Raw genomic sequence first — 17,672 nt, forward strand, 5'->3', positions numbered from 1 at the left:
TTTGGCAATTTGGTTAAAAACTCAGTCAGGCTGGCTGATGTTTGAGCCTGGTTGAAAAAGCCAGGGAATTCTTTCCAGAACCCCCATATGTCAATATTGTCAATTCCAGTGGTTTCCACTGGGATATCCCTGGCTACACCAGGTCTGAGTAAGGGGTCCTTACAGTGGTGGTAGTGGCAGTGGCAGATGTGCTCACTGCAGCTGCAGAGTAAATGTGACATGTAGGTCCCCATGGAGGTGACGATGCGAGTTACTACCTGCCCTCCTCCTCTGGTATTTCTCACCATTCACCAGGTCCTTTCTGCCATGCTGGGAGCCAGATAGAGGACAGTGGGAGTTAGAGAGAGAGAGAGGAAGAAAGACCAAGGGAGAGAGAAAGAGAGACATTTTTGAAGCCTTTGGTAAAAGGAAGGAGCTACAGTGATCGCTCTGTTGTAGGAGCAATTGCCCATTTTTCCATTAATTCCTCCACTAAATCACATTTCCTGAGCACTGGCTGAATGCTAGACACTGTCCTGGGCAGTGAGGATACAGCAGACAAACTTACATGTCAGTCAGAGAAGACAGAAATAAATCAAGACGCAAGTAAATATATGAAGTAGGTCCAATGGAGTTAGGAGCTTTGGAGCAATTAAGGCAGGGAATGGAGGTGCAGGCAAGTGGGTGTATGTGATCATTTCTCAGTGAAATGGAAAGCAAACCATCAGCTGTAAGTGAGGGATTAAGGTGACCGACCATCCCCGGTTGCCCAGGACTGTCCAGTTTTAGCACTGAAAATCCTGCGTCCTAGGAAAACAGTTTCTGGCAAATGAGGACAGTTGGTCACCCTAATGGTGTGGGAGGAAGCCCAGCCAGTCTGGCTTCAAAGCATTTTTCACAATGACCTGCAGAACCTGGAGACGTAGCATACGGGTCCTTCTGCCCAGAGCTCGAACTGGCACAGCTCCAAGGCCCTAGGAAATATTGGAACTGCTCTGAGGTCACCTGGGAGATAGAGACAAGGCCAGAATGCAAGAAGCTGTTGGCCTGAAAGCACCTTTCCAGACCCCACCGAACAACCCTGAACAGATCCTGTCATCCCATCCAGATAATGCTCTTGGGGACTGGGTTGGGTATGGCCATCCTGCTACCCAGAGAGGCACTCCATGGGGTCTGAGGCGGAAAGTTCAGGGACTAAATGCTAAAAAGGGGGTGAGTGCATAGGAGCAGGTGATGAGGTCAAGGCTGGAAAAGTGACCATCCTGAGGCCAATTTAGGAGTCTCACCAACAAGGGGAATCACAGAGGTGCTCGCTTGGCTGTGCAAGTGCACCGATCTGAGGAGGAGGAGGAGCTGTGGGGCTGGAGGAATTCTAGAGGCTAGGCTGATGGCACTTGCTGTATCTGACTCTGAGAAGCGCATGAAGCCAGGCCTGGCTTATAAAATTCAGAAAACGCAGAGATGTTAGTCAATGATGATGGGGGTAAATAGTCTAACAGGGGTAAGAGAGCAGGACAAGGGGAAGCAAGGATAAGAGCCTTGGTCCCTGGAACTGGTGGAGGATGTGAGAGTAGAAGATTTTTGAGGAGTGTGACTTTGGGAAATAACGATGGCCAGGGACTAACCATTAACGTGGGAGGCTGAAAAAAGCAGAGAAGTTAATCAAAGCTGAGGTCAGGGACCTCCTCCAGCTGCGTCAGGTTTTACGTGGACTGTGGACATCCTACCCAGCACTACCTTCTGGGGCTGAGCTCGCTTTATCTCCTCAGCCCTTTCTGCAGCCCCATGGCTGATCTAATCCAGGGGCCATGCTCACCACTCGCACCAGCCCATTTGTCTGGGTGCTGCCTGTGGTCTCACACGATACAAGATTTGAAATTAGGTCTTTTCTCCTAGGGAGAAAGGATGCATGTATATGTGTGGGCCTCCGTAAAATCACAGGCTGCCACCCCCACACCAGGATTTGGGCAAGAACCCCAGACCAACAGTGGATTGTGGCAAGGAGACGTTTGAGGCATTTGACTAATAGAACCCTGCCTTGATATTTTCACGATCCGGAGAGCCAGGGGAGTGAGTGGGTTTGAGTATACCAAGGTGTTTGAACGCTGGACTCTAGATAAAGCACAGCGCTCAGAAGGCGTCCAGTCTCCATGGCAACAGTGAGCTTTTTCAACCCTGAGAGGGAAGTACAGGCTTGCCTGGGAATGGCCTCTGTGAAGCCAGTACCACCTGGGAGCCGTCTTTCTTGTGTGGCTCTGTAGGTGAGGCGTGGACGGGGAGGAGTGGGAGCAGAGCAGAGTGGAACTCTCGGGTTCTGGGCTGAGGGCACCAAAGATCTCAGCTGACTATTGGTCATTCAGATCTGCACCTGTGGGACAGCACCCCTGTTTACTTCATGTCCGTTCAGTCCTGATTAATGGCTGGATACGGAGAACCTGTCATTGACTTGGTGTGCTCAGCTCTATTCAATAGTGTTTCCCGTGACCCTGGATAGCACCCACAGGCTGTCCCTAAGTCTTACCCTTAGGAAAATATGGAGTGTCAGTGTGATTCCATATGCTGTTAGAATCGAGTCAACCTCACACCACAGCTACTTGGTAAAAAATGATTGCATGAGAAGTAAAGATGGGCCTGTAGGAATGGTGAGTTTTATCCTCAACAGAACTACTGTTCAAACCAACGTGTGTATATATATATGTATGTGTGTGTGTATATATATGTATGTGTGTGTGTATATATATAAATCTATTTATATATATAAATTTATATATAAATTATATATATATATAAATTTTTTTTAAAGGTAAAAAAAAAAACCTTTGAGAGTTCTCAGTTGAGTAGTTCTGTTTGCAATTTCAGTCATTTTGCCTAAGGGTAATGATTCTGCAAAACTCCATTTCCCATATGGGTTCTGTTAACAAGAATACCCACCACCCTCCAGAAAGCTGAAAGGATGCTGTGACTCCTTGGTATGGCCCAGGACTCCGTCTCCAGCTGGATTCACAGCAATTAAGCCGGTCAGGTTGATATGAGGAGCAGTAGAGCACTAAGCACTCAAGCATGGAACAAGTTCCTGAGCCACCCACAGAGTCCACCTCTAAGGTAGCACCACCACGTTTGCCCTCAGGGCACTCACTTGAAGCCACAGGCCTGGCCCCAAGGAAGTCAGTCTACAGGCTGACCCAGAGAATGGGCATCGTTCTTCTTTAGCTCACCTCATTCTAAGAGAGTGCTTGGGTTGAAGTGGCACATGGACTGGTATCTCCATGGGGCATCTAAGCTGTCACCCAACTCACACTACCTTGGCAAATGGTGTCACAGAGAAAAATTCCCATCCACCAGGCATATGTTGAGTCCTGGACCATTCATATCCCTGTTTAATGCTTGTTTGTGGGCCTGCTACCATTGGCCCATGCAGGTGGCAGGCCAATTCACTGGGACAGTCTTCTGGGCTGGTGTAAGGAGAGGAGAGATAGTACCGGGCAAAGGAGGAGTGCCAGATAAACTGTAAGGCTGCTTGCTTGAGGAAGTTTCAGCTCTTACCTGTAGGGTACATGGATGCTTTCCTAAAAAGGGGAATAACTCAGGTATAGTTGGATCTCCCATGGCCCCCGCTTGGGAGCAAGAGAGACTTTTGGACACTGGGGATCATAAATGTGTCCCGTATTCCTCAGCGTTCATCAGCTTGTCTTCCTTTCTGTTAGGCAGAAGGGGAGGCTCACGGGAAGTCTGTTACAACCCTAATCTTGGTGCTTTCTTTACCGTCTCTTTGGGAGAGCAGAGAGGACGGAGTTCTGTTTTCCCAGAGGCTGGCTTGCTCTGCCAGAGGTCTAGCAGCTCTGGGCTGCTGCTCTTCTTGTTTTCTAATCCGTCCCTGGTGCTAGATCTGAGCTTTCTCTTGCCATGACCCTTGGGCTAGTACAGTCTCTCTTCCTGGCATTGGTCTTGGCACTGACTGGTCATCCAAGTTGGGAATCTCCCCTTCCTGGGTGCCAGCCCTTGGCATTTGCTTCCCTCATTCTCTACTGCTCGCTGCCAAGAGTCTCCCAGACCCTGAAAGCTAAGCTATGGGGCTAAGTCAAGCCCCAGGAAGGTGGTAGGAATGAATGGCTTCTCTATGCCAGCTGGGGCCTGTGGCCAGGAGAAAACAGCCTATCAATCCACAGTGGCCAGGATTTCATGGTGGCCTAGAAGTGGGGCAGAAGACTGGTGTTCCCAGGGCATCACCGTTTGGAACATAACTATATTATTCTGTGACTCTGCTTCTGTGCAGATTATAAACATGACAGAATAAACAAATTTCAGCCCCTCCTGCCTAGAATCATGGCCTCAGCCTCAGTCTTACTCCACTCCAAATAGTAATGTAAACTTTCTTCATTCGATGGTTGTTGGAAGAAGAAAACTATGAAGAGAGTCATGGAGTCAGACATGCTGGGCTCCTGGCTCCAGCCTTGCTAGCTGTGTGACTTTGGCCTCTTTGACATTCATTTATATAATAGGGTGACAGTACTACCTACTTATCAGGGCTGTTGTGGAGACTGTAGGAGAAACACCTGCACCAGAGCTCTGAGCACTCAAGCAGTGGTCGCCCTTCATGTTGTTGGAGCTTCAGAGTGCTATAGAACTTACCCCTCAAAGGATGATGCCAGGCCAGCCACTTGGCTTCCCCTGGGAGCCAGTGAGAAATGCAGACTCCCGGGCCCCACCCCAAACCTACTGAATCAGAATCACCATTTTATTATCACAAAAACTCCAGGTAATTCATATACGCATTAAAATTTGAGAAGCACTGATAGAAAATATTTCTTTAAATTTCAGTGACGTCCCCTCAATGGCCTTTAAGATCACTTCTAAGATGCATGTGCCACACAGTCTCATTCCATAGCCTGCATGTTGGAAGGAGGTTGTCCCATAGCTGAGGAGGAAAATAATTTGAAGGGCTCTGAGAGGGAGATGCAGAGACCTCTTAAGATTCCAGTGACCTGCTCTAGATAGGGAACCAAAACCAGCCACAGAAACATGTACATGTGCCCATTCCAGTGGAACTCAAGGATCAGTTGAGCAAAGATGAATAAGACAGATTCTGCCTATGAGAAGCCAGGCAGTAAAACTCCTGCTGAGTAAATGGGAAGTGCCATGAAGTAGATCCCAAGAACGGTGGAAGATATTATAAGAGAAAAATGTTGCCTCTGAATGGACGGGTGCTCAATGGCCTCCTATGGGAGACAGGGGTTGAGAGAATCACCTTGCAGGAAAGGAAAACAGTGACAGGCCGAGAATAGGGCAGGACAGGTATTTCAGGTGGGGGAGCCTCCTAAACAAAGACATGATCATGGAAATGCAGGTGTGTGGGGCCATAAGTCACCTGTAGAGGGTAGAGCAGGAAAGCGATAGGGCCATAAGTCAACTGTAGAGGGTTGGCAGGAAGGTGATGGGGCCGTAAGTCACCTGTAAAGGGTAATAAGAAAGTGATGGGGCTATAGGACACCTATAGGCAGGTAGTGGAAAAGTGAAGGCACCGTAGGAGACCTGTAGGGGGCAGTAGGAAACAGAGCTAGAAAGGCGGGTTGGAGGCAGTGTCCTGAATCCTTCCAGGCACAAAAATGTGGGCTGAGTTAAACATTACAATTAATGACCACTGTCCATGCCCTCTTCCTCCTTCTTACACTTACGCCTTTAAGAACAGAACGAAGAAGCGAAGCAACACACAAAAAGCAGACCTCTGTGTGTGGCCGACTCCATGGACAGAGATGGACTACAAACTGATGTTCAACTCCCCTCACCTCTACTCTTCGCAGCACGAGTGTCCCCGTTTGCATGAATTGTGGTGCAGCTCAGACTGCAGAGCTGAAGGGAGTTGAGTGGGTTTATGGATTTCATGCTCCCCAGAGACTCAACCATGACCCCAATCATGGATAGTTTCACTGTTGCAGGCCTCAGTTTCCTCATGTAAATCAGAGCCTTGAAGATTGATAAGACCCTTTATTGTCTGACATGCTGGGATAGTTTCAAGATAAGATGCTTCCTAAATGTAGGCCTACTGCATCGAATAAGGTGGGGAGATTTTCCCCCAAGGGATGTCTTTGAGTTTGAACACCCCATGTGTTCTCAGAGCAGTCTATTCTTCTGCCACTCTGAGTCTTGGACCATTCATATCCTTGTTTAAGGTACCAGTAATAAGATCCTCCCAATATGAACATGGGACTGAAGAGAAGTGGCTTTTTTCTAAGGTTAATAGCAGATTGTTCATAGTTCATACCTGAAGGCCCTTCCACAAGGAATTCATAAATTTGCAGTTTGGGTTCAGAGGGGCCAGAGCTCATAAAGTATTCATTCCTTGAATAGAATTGATGTTAGACTCTTGTTCTCTTCATCTGCTTCCCAGTGAATCTTTTTATTTTTCTTCTGTCCTGGGGGAGTAACTCTGGGGAAATGTAATGGTTTTCTAGTTTTTCACTAAGAGCAGTTGAACGCCTGAGCCCTGAATCCATTCAACAGGAATAGATAGGGCCATGGCATAGTCATTAGCTGCTGTGCCAAAACTCATATTGAAATTTGACTGTCAGTGCTGCAGTGTTGGGAGGTGAAGCCTAGTAGAAGGGTGTTGGCTCTTGGGGGAGGATTCCTCAGGAATAGATTATTGCTGTCCCACAGGCGTGAGTTCTTTCTCTCACAGAACTGCATTAATTTCCTCAGAGTGGGTTATTATAAAAATGAGTTTGCTTCCTAGATGCTGTCTTGCTTCCTCTGTTACCACGTGATCTCCATACACGCCTAGATCTCGCTTTGCTTTGTCATGAGTAGAAGCATTGTGAGCCCCTCAGTAGATGTAGCTGCCCAGTCCTGGACTTTGCAGCCACCAGAATCGTGAGCCAAATAAACCTCATTTCTTTATAAATTACCCAGCCTCAGGTATTCTGATACAGCAACACAAATGGATTATGCCCAGCTTGGGGTGTAGCAGGTTAGAGAGAAGCTTATGCGTACACAGATGAAGACATGGTTCCCACAGTGAAAAACAAAGGAGAGAGCCAAAAATGTAGACAAGTGGGCAGTGAGGGAATGGAACCTCAAGCCAGGATCCACAAAGAAGGCCCTACATGACTGGGGCTGAAGAAGGCAGGTTCTTTGGCCGCATCAGGTGGGAGTTAGGGTACCAATGGACCAATGAGTAGAATAAGTAGTGCCCTGTTTTATGTGAATTGAGAGGTTCTGGGGAAGGTTCTTGCTCTTGAGCATTTGCCCCTAAGCCCAAATTCTGCCCAATTTCTGTCATCGTAGCCTTTTCTTTAGATATGAGACATTCTTGGTCTTCAGGAGATCCCCTTTAAGAAGATATCTGGGCATTTATTGAGGTAGATCATTCTGTATGATTGCTCAGTCATATATCAGGCCTTGGCCCTTTTCCCTCAACTTCCTCTTCCCCTGGTGTTCCCCACCTTGGTAAATGGCTCCACTAGCTATACAGTTGCTCAAGCAGCACTCTCCACACTGCACACTATCCTTGACATCTTTCTCTCTCTCACTGCCTGCATCCAAGTCCGTTACCATTCTATTTCATTCTCTTGAACTTCCACATCATTTGCCCCCTTCTTAGCCAGGATCCTAGTCTGTGCCTCCTCTGCTTCCCATCCAGACAAGTTGCAAAGGCCTCCTCCATGGAGTTCCATTTCCACTGCCCACCCTCCACCCACATCCTGTCCTCTACTGAGCAGCCAGAGTGATCTAACTCATTCTACCTCATTTAACCAAATTTATTCCAATGTACCTTCCTAACCTAACATATTCCAATGTGACCTTTCTAAAGCTCAGCTCTATTGTTATTACCTAGGTTCTAAAATCTCTAAGGCTTTATTAGAGCCAGAATCATATATATCATACACACACACACACACACACACACACACACACACACACACACCCTAACTCTTTGGAACAGTGCTTGCCCATCATAAAAATACTGAGCTCAAAACTCTGAAATCACAAGATGCACATACTCTTCTTTCATTCCTCTATTCTGTGGTAGAAAACATGACTCAGAATGAAAGCAAACAATGCTCTACATCGTCTAGCCCTTGCTTAGCACTCAGGCATCTTGCTCTGCTGCTGTCCTTCTTGCTCACTGCATTCTAGCCAAAATTGGCTTCCTTTCTGCTCTTCCCTTTTTAGTGCCTTTGCACAGGCTGTCCCTTCTATCTGGAATGTTCTTCCACTTTGGTACCTATTGGACCAATATACTCATCATTCAGGTCTCTGCCAAAATTTTCCTTTCTCTAGTAAGTCTTCCTTGGCCCTCAACTGAAAATCATATCTTTCATAATATTTTCTTTATCATACTCTTCAAAATATCATTTTTAACTTGTATGCTGTCTTGCCTAATGTCTGTCTTTGCACCTATGTGAGCAAGGACCATATCTGGGGATGCTGACCACTGTGTTGCCTATGGCTAGCACAGTGCCTGGCACATAGTTGATGCCCAGTGGATATTCATTAAAGAATGAGTGGATGGTTGGATGGATAAATTGAAACAACTCCAACCTGGGAGTCAAGAGACCTGAGAATTTGCAGATAAATGTAGTCTTAGAAAATTGCTTCATCTTTCTGAGTCTGCACCTCCCTACCTGTAAATTTTCGACAAGATATTTTTCATTTCTAATATTCCAGGACTCCTGCATATGTGCTGAAATACAATGCATCTGTGCTAAGACAGCCCCTCCCACCTCTGTCAAAGTTGGTGCCCCTTTAATTGAATAATCTCTGTACCTTTTATGAACCTAATACCACTCAATCATATACATTTTTGAACACAAAATTCTGCATATTGCTTTTTCTTCAGCTTAATATTCCTTATAGATAATTTGATATCTACATCTACAGTTTTTGCTCAATTTTGCACCTCCCCCATGACTGCTTAATCATATATGCTGTTATACCATCATTTATATAGCCAGTTTTAGGCCCACAACTTTTTTACTGACTTTATTTTTTAATGTTTTTATTTAGAAACAATTTAAGACATATGTAAAAGTTAGAATAATAGTGCAAATAATTCCTGTATACCCTTTGAATTTTCCAGATTTTAACATTTTAACACATTTGGTTTATCATTTTCTATCTCTTTGCCTCTCGTAGTCTCTGTCTCTCTGTCTCTTTTGTTATGTATAACAATATATACACATACACACATTATAAACATATACAGTTTTGTAACTGTATGTATATATTTCTTTATAATTGTTTCTCTGAAATATTTTTGAGAGTAAATTTCAGATATGGTGGCCCTTTATTTCTTTTTTTTTTCTTTTCTTTTTTTTTTTTTTGAGACAAAGTCTCACTCTGTTGCCCAGACTGGAGTACAGTGGCGTGATCTCAGCTCACTGCAAGCTCTGCCTCTTGGATTCACACAGTGGCCCTTTATTTCTAAGTACATATGTATTTTTTAAACTTAAGGACATTCTTTTACACAGCCACACTATGATTATCAAAATCAGAATATATTTCTTTATAATTGTTTTTCCGAAATATTTGAGAGTAAATTTCAGATATGGTGGCCCTTTATTTCTTTTTCTTTTTTCTTTTCTTTTTCTTTTTTTTTTTTTTTTTTTTTGAGACAAAGTCTCACTCTGTTGCCCAGACTGGAGTGCAGTGGCGTGATCTTGGCTCACTGCAAGCTCCGCCTCCTGGATTCACATGGTGGCCCTTTATCTCTAAGTACATAAGTATTTTTTAAACTCAAGGACATTCTTTTACACAGCCCAGTATGATTATCAAAATCAGAAAAATTATCATTGATACAATGCCAGTACATAATCTAAAGTGTTTATTCAAATGTACCACTAGTGTAAAAAGAAAAATGTTTTTCCTGGCCGGGATCACGTGTTGTTAGGTTTATTTCTAAGTAGCTGATCATCGTTGCTGTCTGTAAATGAGGTTTTTCTACCATAGGCCCTCTAACTGTTTATGCTTGAATATATGAAGGCTATTGATTTCCTTGTGTTCATTTTATATTCTGCTACCTTACTGATTTCTTTTATTGCTTATTTTTATTATTGGCATCCTAGGTATGCTATCATATCATATGCAAATACAGGCAGTTTTACTTTTTTTTTTTTTTTTTTTTGAGACAGTTTTTCTCTTGTTGCCCAGGCTGGAGTGCAGTGGCATGATCTCAGCTCACTGCAACCTCCGCCTCCTGGGTTCAAGCGATTCTCCTGCCTCAGCCTCCCAAGTTGCTGGGATTACAGGCGCCCACCACCACGCCCAGCTAACTTTTGTATTTTTAGTAGAGACAGGGTTTCACCATGTTGGCCACGCTGGTCTCGAACTCCTGATGTCAAGTGATCCGCCAGCCTTGGCCTCCCAAAGTGCTGGGATTACAGGCCTGAACCACCATGACCAACCAGTTTTACTTCTTTACAATTACGCTTCTTTATTGTCTGATTGCATTGGATTAATGTCACTAGTAAAATGTTGAATAGTAGTGGAGATAAAGGGCCTCTTTGTTTTGTTTCTGACGTTAGTGGAAATCCCTCCACAGCATTCCCATTAAGATCATGTCTTTATGACTAAGGTAGATAGACAGAGATGCTAGATAAACTGATTCACAAGAATTCATGTTGAGAAATTATCCCTTAGTTCCTATTTTTTTGAGTTATCTTATTAATCAAGAATGGGTATTGAATTTTGTCAAAAGCCTTTTCAGCATCTGTAGAGATCATCATAGACTTTTCCCTTAGATCTGTTTGTTTGTTGTGTAATGTAAATGGATTTCCTAATACTGACCTAATCTTGCAATCTTGGGATAAATCCCATGTTGTTTTATTTTCTTAATATAGTGTTGGATACTGTTTGCTAATATTTCATTTAGCATTTTGTGTCAATATTCATGAATGATACTGGTTGATAGTTTTCTTTCTTATACTGTCTTTATCCTGTTTAGTATCAATGTTATACTTGCTTTATTAAAATAATTAGGGTTGGTTCCAAGTCTTTGCTATTGTGAATAGTGCTGCAATAAACATACGTGTGTGCATGTGTCTTTAGGGTAGAATGATTTATAATCCTTTGAGTATATATCCAGTAATGGGATTGCTGGGTCAAATGGAATTTCTGGTTCTAGATCCTTGAGGAATTGCCACACTGTCTTCCAGAACGGTTGAACTAATTTACTCTCCCACCAACAATGTAAAAGCGTTCCTCAACAAACTAACACAGGAATAGAAAACCAAACACCACATGTTCTCACTCATAAGTGGGAGTTGAACAATGAGAACACATGGACACAGGGAAGGGAACATCACCTACCAGGGCCTGTTGGGGGTTGGGGGGCAAGGGGAGGGAGAGCATTAGGACAAATACCTAATGCATGTGACATGCATTAACCTAGAGGACGGGTTGATAGGTGCAGCAAACCACCATGGCACATGTATAACTATGTAACAAACCTGCACGTTCTGCACATGTATCTCAGAACTTAAAGTAAAATTTTAAAAAAAATTAGGAATTCCACTCCATTTTCAATGCTCTGGAACCATATGTGCAACATAGTGGCTCTCTGGCTTTTGTAGGCTGGAAACAGGTCTCCTATGAAATCATCAGGGCCTAGAACTTCAGGGTAGGGTAGTTTATTAACTTAATCTTGTTTTACAAGCTATAAGTTTTTAGCTGTTTCATTTATATTTTAAAATGTTGACATTGAGGTAGATTTTCATGGTTTTTTTTTTCCTAGTAGTTACCTTTGTACTTAATTTTTAAATACTGCTTAGTTCCAAGTGCTTGTATTTAACTTTGTAAAACCAGTTTATCAATTTTATTGGTATTTCTTAACTTACGCTTCCTGCCTACACAACAATCAATGTGATTATTCTACTTTTTTTCCTGCCTCCTTTCTCTTTCCAGTTTTTAGTTGCATTAGTTCTACTTTGTCACATACAGCATCTGGGTGCTGAATGTCTACTCTCTTACCTGCGCGCGTGTGTGTGTGCGTGTGCGCGAGCATGCGTGTGTGTGTTCACTACCTTTTAATTTTGTTTGTTCTCTGAAGTTTGCCCAGTCCTCTCTCGGCTGGAGTTTATCTTCCAACAGATTGCTCAAGAAGGGCTCGTGGGTGCATAATTCCCTAAGTTCTTGTGTCTTGAAACAGTTGTTTTACGTACTTGACACCTGAAGGCAATCTGCCTGGTTTTGAAATGCTAGGTTCACACCTTCTTTTCCTGGAAAATGCTGTCCCATTGTTGCCTTGCTTTCTATGTTACTTTTTCTTTTCTTTTCTTTTCTTTTTGTTTTTTGAGAAGTCGGATGACAGTTAGATTCTTCTGATCTTGCAAGTTATTTGATCTTTTTGTTTAAAAGGCTGAAGAATTTTTTGCTTTATCTTTGAAGTCTTCGTTTTGCTAGGACATCAGAGTTGTTGATTCTGAGTACATGTTCCAGGTACCTGGTGGGCTTTCTTGATAGGTACCTTAGTGTCATATCCAAGGGAGATTGGAGCCCCCGCTTAGGCATCTTGTACGTTAGTCCTCATTTTGTCTTTTTCTTTCATATCTTTCTTGAGTTCAATGAATTCTCTTTAAATTTTTTCTTTCTGCTGGTTGTTTTTACTTTTTGAATTTCTGTTTTAAGAGTTTTTTTTTTCTTAATAACTACAAATGTGTCCTTAAGGCTGTTTAATTCATTTCCAAGTATTGTGTTAGATTTTCTTCTGCTTTATGGTTAGTTTTGCGTAAGTTTGGGAGAAAACTGTTGTCAGTATAGGAGTTTGGATTTGGAGTCTCATTTTACATTTTTAACAGTAGATTAGTATATGTTTATTCATATTTTTATGCCTTTAAACATTTATAGCAGTATATACTATTCCTATTTTTAAAAAGGCATCCTTTTCTATTAGTACAAGAAGTACAATTTGATTAACGGATATGATGATGATGATGATGATGATGATGATGATGATGATGAAGAAGTAGTTATGTGTCCTTTGATTTTTTGATCCTCTTTTGTCTTATAGGATGCCATTGCTCCCCACTTCTATGCCTCCTTTCCTCTTTAATGAACAATCTCCAAAGTGCTTCTTTCCCTATTTTATTTTCTTCTCATTCAGAAGACTGTGACTTTGAGTTGCATGTAATCAGTACTCTGACCTAGTAGGTTTTTCCAGTATTTTCATACTGAGGATGAACTTACTCATTCCAACAGTAGGTGTTTTGTTGTTGTTGTTGTTGTTGTTGTTTGGACAGACTCTCTCTCTGTTGCCAGGCTGGAGTGCAGTAGCACAATCTCGGCTCACTGCAACCTCTGTCTCCCAGGTTCAAGCAATTTTCCTGCCTCAGCCTCCCAAGTAGCTGGGACTACAGGTGCCCGCCACCACACCCAGCTAATTTTTGAATTTTTGGTAGATGTGGGGTTTCATCATGTTGGTCAGGATGGTCTCAATCTCTTGACCTCGTAATCTACCCGCCTCGGCCTCCCAAAGTGCTGGGATTACAGGCATGAGCCACTGCACCCGGCCCCAGTAGTAGTTTTGATCATTCTTGGGCCTGCTGGTATTTTCCCTCTTCTGTCTTCTACCTAGGTTTTTTGTTTTTTGTTTTCCAGACTCTCTTGCTCATCACAAGGATTGTAGCAGGAGTGGAAAGATCACTTGCTGTATTTTTTTTTTCTTATTTTATTAACAGTAATTTAAATCTGGGAGTTTTCTGTTTTCCAGTTATGCTGAGGACATAGCTAGGGATAACAGTGGTAATTACAGCCGGGGGTGTCTGATTATAATGCTTTGATTGTATTTTACAATAAAAAGATGGAGTAGGAGAAATGGAATGCCGCCCTGTTGAAGCTGCTCATATGAAATGAAATCTGCCTTGACTGGCTACAGTGTCTGGTCTTGTGTGTAGTGCTGTATTTATTCCCTGCGTTTGCTACCGACTGTGAGAAACCCTAACCAGTAATTGATTCCACTTACCAATATTGGATGTAGGACTCAATATTATGTCATTGACAAGTATGAAATTATTTGACCATCCATTCTCCATTTTTTAAGATTTTTGTTTGTTTGTTTGTTTTTTGAGACAGAGTCTTGCTCTGTCACCCAGGCTGGAGTGCAGTGGCACAATCTCAGCTCACTGCAACCTCCGTCTCCCAGGTTCAAACGATTCTCCTGCCTCAGCCTCCCAAGTAGCTGGGATTAGAGGTGCCCATTACCACGCCCAGCTAATTTTTGTATTTTTAGTAGAGACAGGGTTTCACTGTGTTACCCAGGCTGGTCTCGAACTCCTGACCTCAGGTGATCTGCCTGCTCGGCCTCCCAAACTGCTGGGATTACAGGCGTGAGGCACTGCACCCAGTCCATTCCCCATTTTTTTTAGAGTGGCAGATGCAGGAGGACAAGAATCAGAAAAACATTTATGGAAATGTTGAGCCATGCAGAAGGTGAGAGATTTTAGCAAATGATGATGTAACTCTCCAGGCAAAAAGCTAGATAAATTAAACTCCACTGTCAAAGGTCCCTGAGAAAAATTAAATCTCTATAACTAAGGGTTTTATTTTAGTCTTCATTCTCCTTGCTATTTTTTTCTTCAGAATGTGATACTATACACTTCCCACTCTTGCTTGAAAGTCATTTCTCATGTTGCTAGATTACAGTTTCTTTTTTACTGTACCTTCTGTATCTCCTTTTCTGCAGTTTCCTTCCATCACTCCAAATATGCACATTTTCCAAGCTCTTGTTAAACCTCTACTATTCTCTTTCTTAACTCTTTTGCTTAAAGAATGTACTTACATGCATGACTCTTGGGCATTTCTCTGAGCCCTGACCTTTTTGCTGAACTCCAATAATAAAGCTTTTTAGCAGAGAAGTGGCACTGGGAGTGGGAAAGGGAGAGACCGACATTCATTTTCTGCCATCTCTCAAACCCAGCATCTCCTAAGGTGAGTCAGCCTCTTCTCTCCAAAACCAACTTCTTTTTGTGACGAAAAGTCATTAACATCGTTTTTCTCTAGTTGCTCAAGCTAAAACCATGAACGGAACTTCTGCTTGATTCTTTTTCTACATACTCCTTGCCCCGTGTCCTTGTTCTATGGATTCGCCTTCTATCCATCCTTTGACTTTTTTGTATCTGTCCATTTCCCCAGTATGCGCTTTCGTCAACTCACTTCCAATTTGATTTAGCAGCTGCTTCGCTGGAATCCCTGCCTCCACCCTCTCTGCTCTGCCCCTTTGACAACTGTCTACTGTCAGATTCATGTTTCTTCAGTATGACTTTCATCAAATCATACTTCTGATCAGAATCGTGTAGTGGTTTCCATTTCCTAGATTTCTTTCATTTTCTAGGCATTCAAATTGCTCAACCTTCAGAGTCATTCCGATTGTCCTTCTGCTCAGTTCAGGCCACACGTGGGTAGCCTGCCTGGTGTACTTAATCTTTCACAGAATGCACAATATTTTTTCTGCATTCATAAGGCCTGAAATGTTGTTCACTGACTTGACTTTTCACTCACTCACTTTAAATATTACTCATACTTTATGGTTCTATACAAGTCTTGCATTTTTCTGTGTACTTCACCCTCCACGAGTTTTCTCCACACCTGAATCCTGGAACAGTTCTTGTCTGTGGTCTCCTAGTCTTTAAACTGTTTGTTGCTTTATAATGTTGTTTAGTTATTTGTGCATATAAGTCACGTGTTTCTAGTGAGATTGTTGGCTCTTTGACTAGACTAGCTTTATGGAGCAAAGAGACTAGGTCTTACCTGGGAACTCTATACCTAATACTTATTTACATTATTGGCATCTTCCTATACCTGGACATTTGGCCTTATCCCAGATATGTAAGGTTTGTTTGTGTGTTTGTTTTTGTTTTTTGAGATGGGGTCTCACTCTGTCGCCCAGATTGGAGTGCAGCAGTGTGATCTCCCCTCACTGCAACTTCTGTCTCCTAGCCTCAAGTGATCCTCCCACCCCAACCTCCCAAGTAGCTGGGATCACAGGCACATGCCATCATGCCCAGCTAACTTTTGTATTTTGTTTGGTAGAGTCAGGGTTTCACCATGTTGCCCAGGCTGGTCTCAAACTCCTGGGCTCAAGCAGTCTGCTTGCCTCAGCCTCCTAAAGTGCTGAGATTATAGGCATGAGCCACTGGCCCCAGACATGTAAATATTTAACTCTGATTTTAGAAGGAGTTTTTGGAATTTTTATGAGAGAGTTCAGAATAAGTCATCTTAGACCCAAGTTTATGTAATGGGGTTCTATAGTCATCACAATAATAGCCTACACTGGGATGAGAGCAATTAAAAAAATTTGGTGACTGGATACCAACAAAGATTTATTTATTTTTCTCACACAAAGTTTATAGCCTATTTGGACAGTCCTTTAAAGCAAATATCGTCCATGTGGTATCTCAGAAATTTATACTAAGAGAGGTTCCACCATCCTGTAGCTGCACAGAACATGCAACCTCCCTTGTTGACACAATCATGGAGTGATGTGTTATGGTCTCTACTTCAGGTCTACAGAGGGGCTCTTAATCTTTCTACAGATTTATAAACTACAAATCTATAAAGTAAAAAGACATGCTTTCCTCCACACATATACATTGCAGTAACATAGGGACAGGGAAACCATAACAAACACTACCTTTCATAAAGGGACAGAAGGGAGGCACGCAGCAGGCACTGGTCCTTAGCAATTTTGAAATTTCTTTTGGCAGGCATTGTAAAAGGCTTCTAACCTGGGGTGGGGAATGTTTGTGATTAGGCTGCAGTTCTACTCTCTGAAGGGGCTTCCTTGTCCAATGTTTGGCATGGCTCCTAGCTCCACCATTTAGGGGGTTCCTTATTTTTTATTATCTTTTCTGGCCGCATCTGAAATGGATGTTGGGGAATATATTCTCCTTAGGAACTACACAGCTTTCTCAGCCCACAAACCTGCCATAGTCAGAGGCCCAGGGATTGTTTAAAGTCCTGGAGAGTATCAGGGTCTCTGTTCCTTTGGCAGTTTAACTGTGTAAAAAAAAAATGAGGTTTCTTACTTGATTCCATAATAATTCTAGACGTTAATCAGTCAACATACACAGTTCTTGAAATATAGTTCTCCAAACTCCTGTTTCCTTTGCTTTCTAATCCCTTACATCTTTTCCACTTAATGAGAGGTATTCTCAGCCTATCAGCCTTTGTAAGAGAATACACCCTTAGGCTCTTTGCTCTGAGTCACTTTGTCCAATTTAACTACTAACCTCAGCTAACATGGCAGAGGATGGGGAGTATAGAAAATGGCTCTTAAATGTTTTCACTTTAACATGATGTATGTGACATCCATGTGTATGTCATTGGCCACAGCAAGTCACATGGACCTGCCAAGTTTCAAGAGAGCAAGGAAACATACTCTTTCATGCACTGGGATAGAAAGAAAGCCAAAACAGTTAGTGAATATGATGAAATACATCACTTCTTTGTGGAAACTGTGAAGCACTGAGGCAGGCCTCAGCAAGGGAACTAGCAATGGTGTGGACCAGAAGATGCCAAAAGGTGCAGGTTCTCCCTTTGGGCCAGGGTCAGACAAATAGCTGAAGCGATGGTAACTGCACACTGCGGCAATAATTCTGGTGCTCTTCATGGAACCTTCTGCAATGGCTGCCTCATAGCCTCTCATTCTTTGACCTTGGTACCCTGAAGTACCTCTGTCATAGAGGAGGGTTGAAGGAAAATTC

At 42.9% G+C, this 17,672-nt stretch overlaps 1 protein-coding gene across 5 annotated transcripts in view; it reads left to right on the forward strand.

Moving 5' to 3' along the window:
- The window catches only part of LOC105473556 (shisa family member 6), a 333,829-nt gene that overhangs the window by 156,796 nt on the left and 159,361 nt on the right, over positions 1-17,672 (forward strand). The gene's annotated exons all lie outside the window — the stretch shown is intronic.

This window comes from Macaca nemestrina, chromosome 17 (genome assembly GCF_043159975.1).
Source record: "Macaca nemestrina isolate mMacNem1 chromosome 17, mMacNem.hap1, whole genome shotgun sequence".
In the NCBI taxonomy this organism is placed as follows: domain Eukaryota; kingdom Metazoa; phylum Chordata; class Mammalia; order Primates; family Cercopithecidae; genus Macaca; species Macaca nemestrina.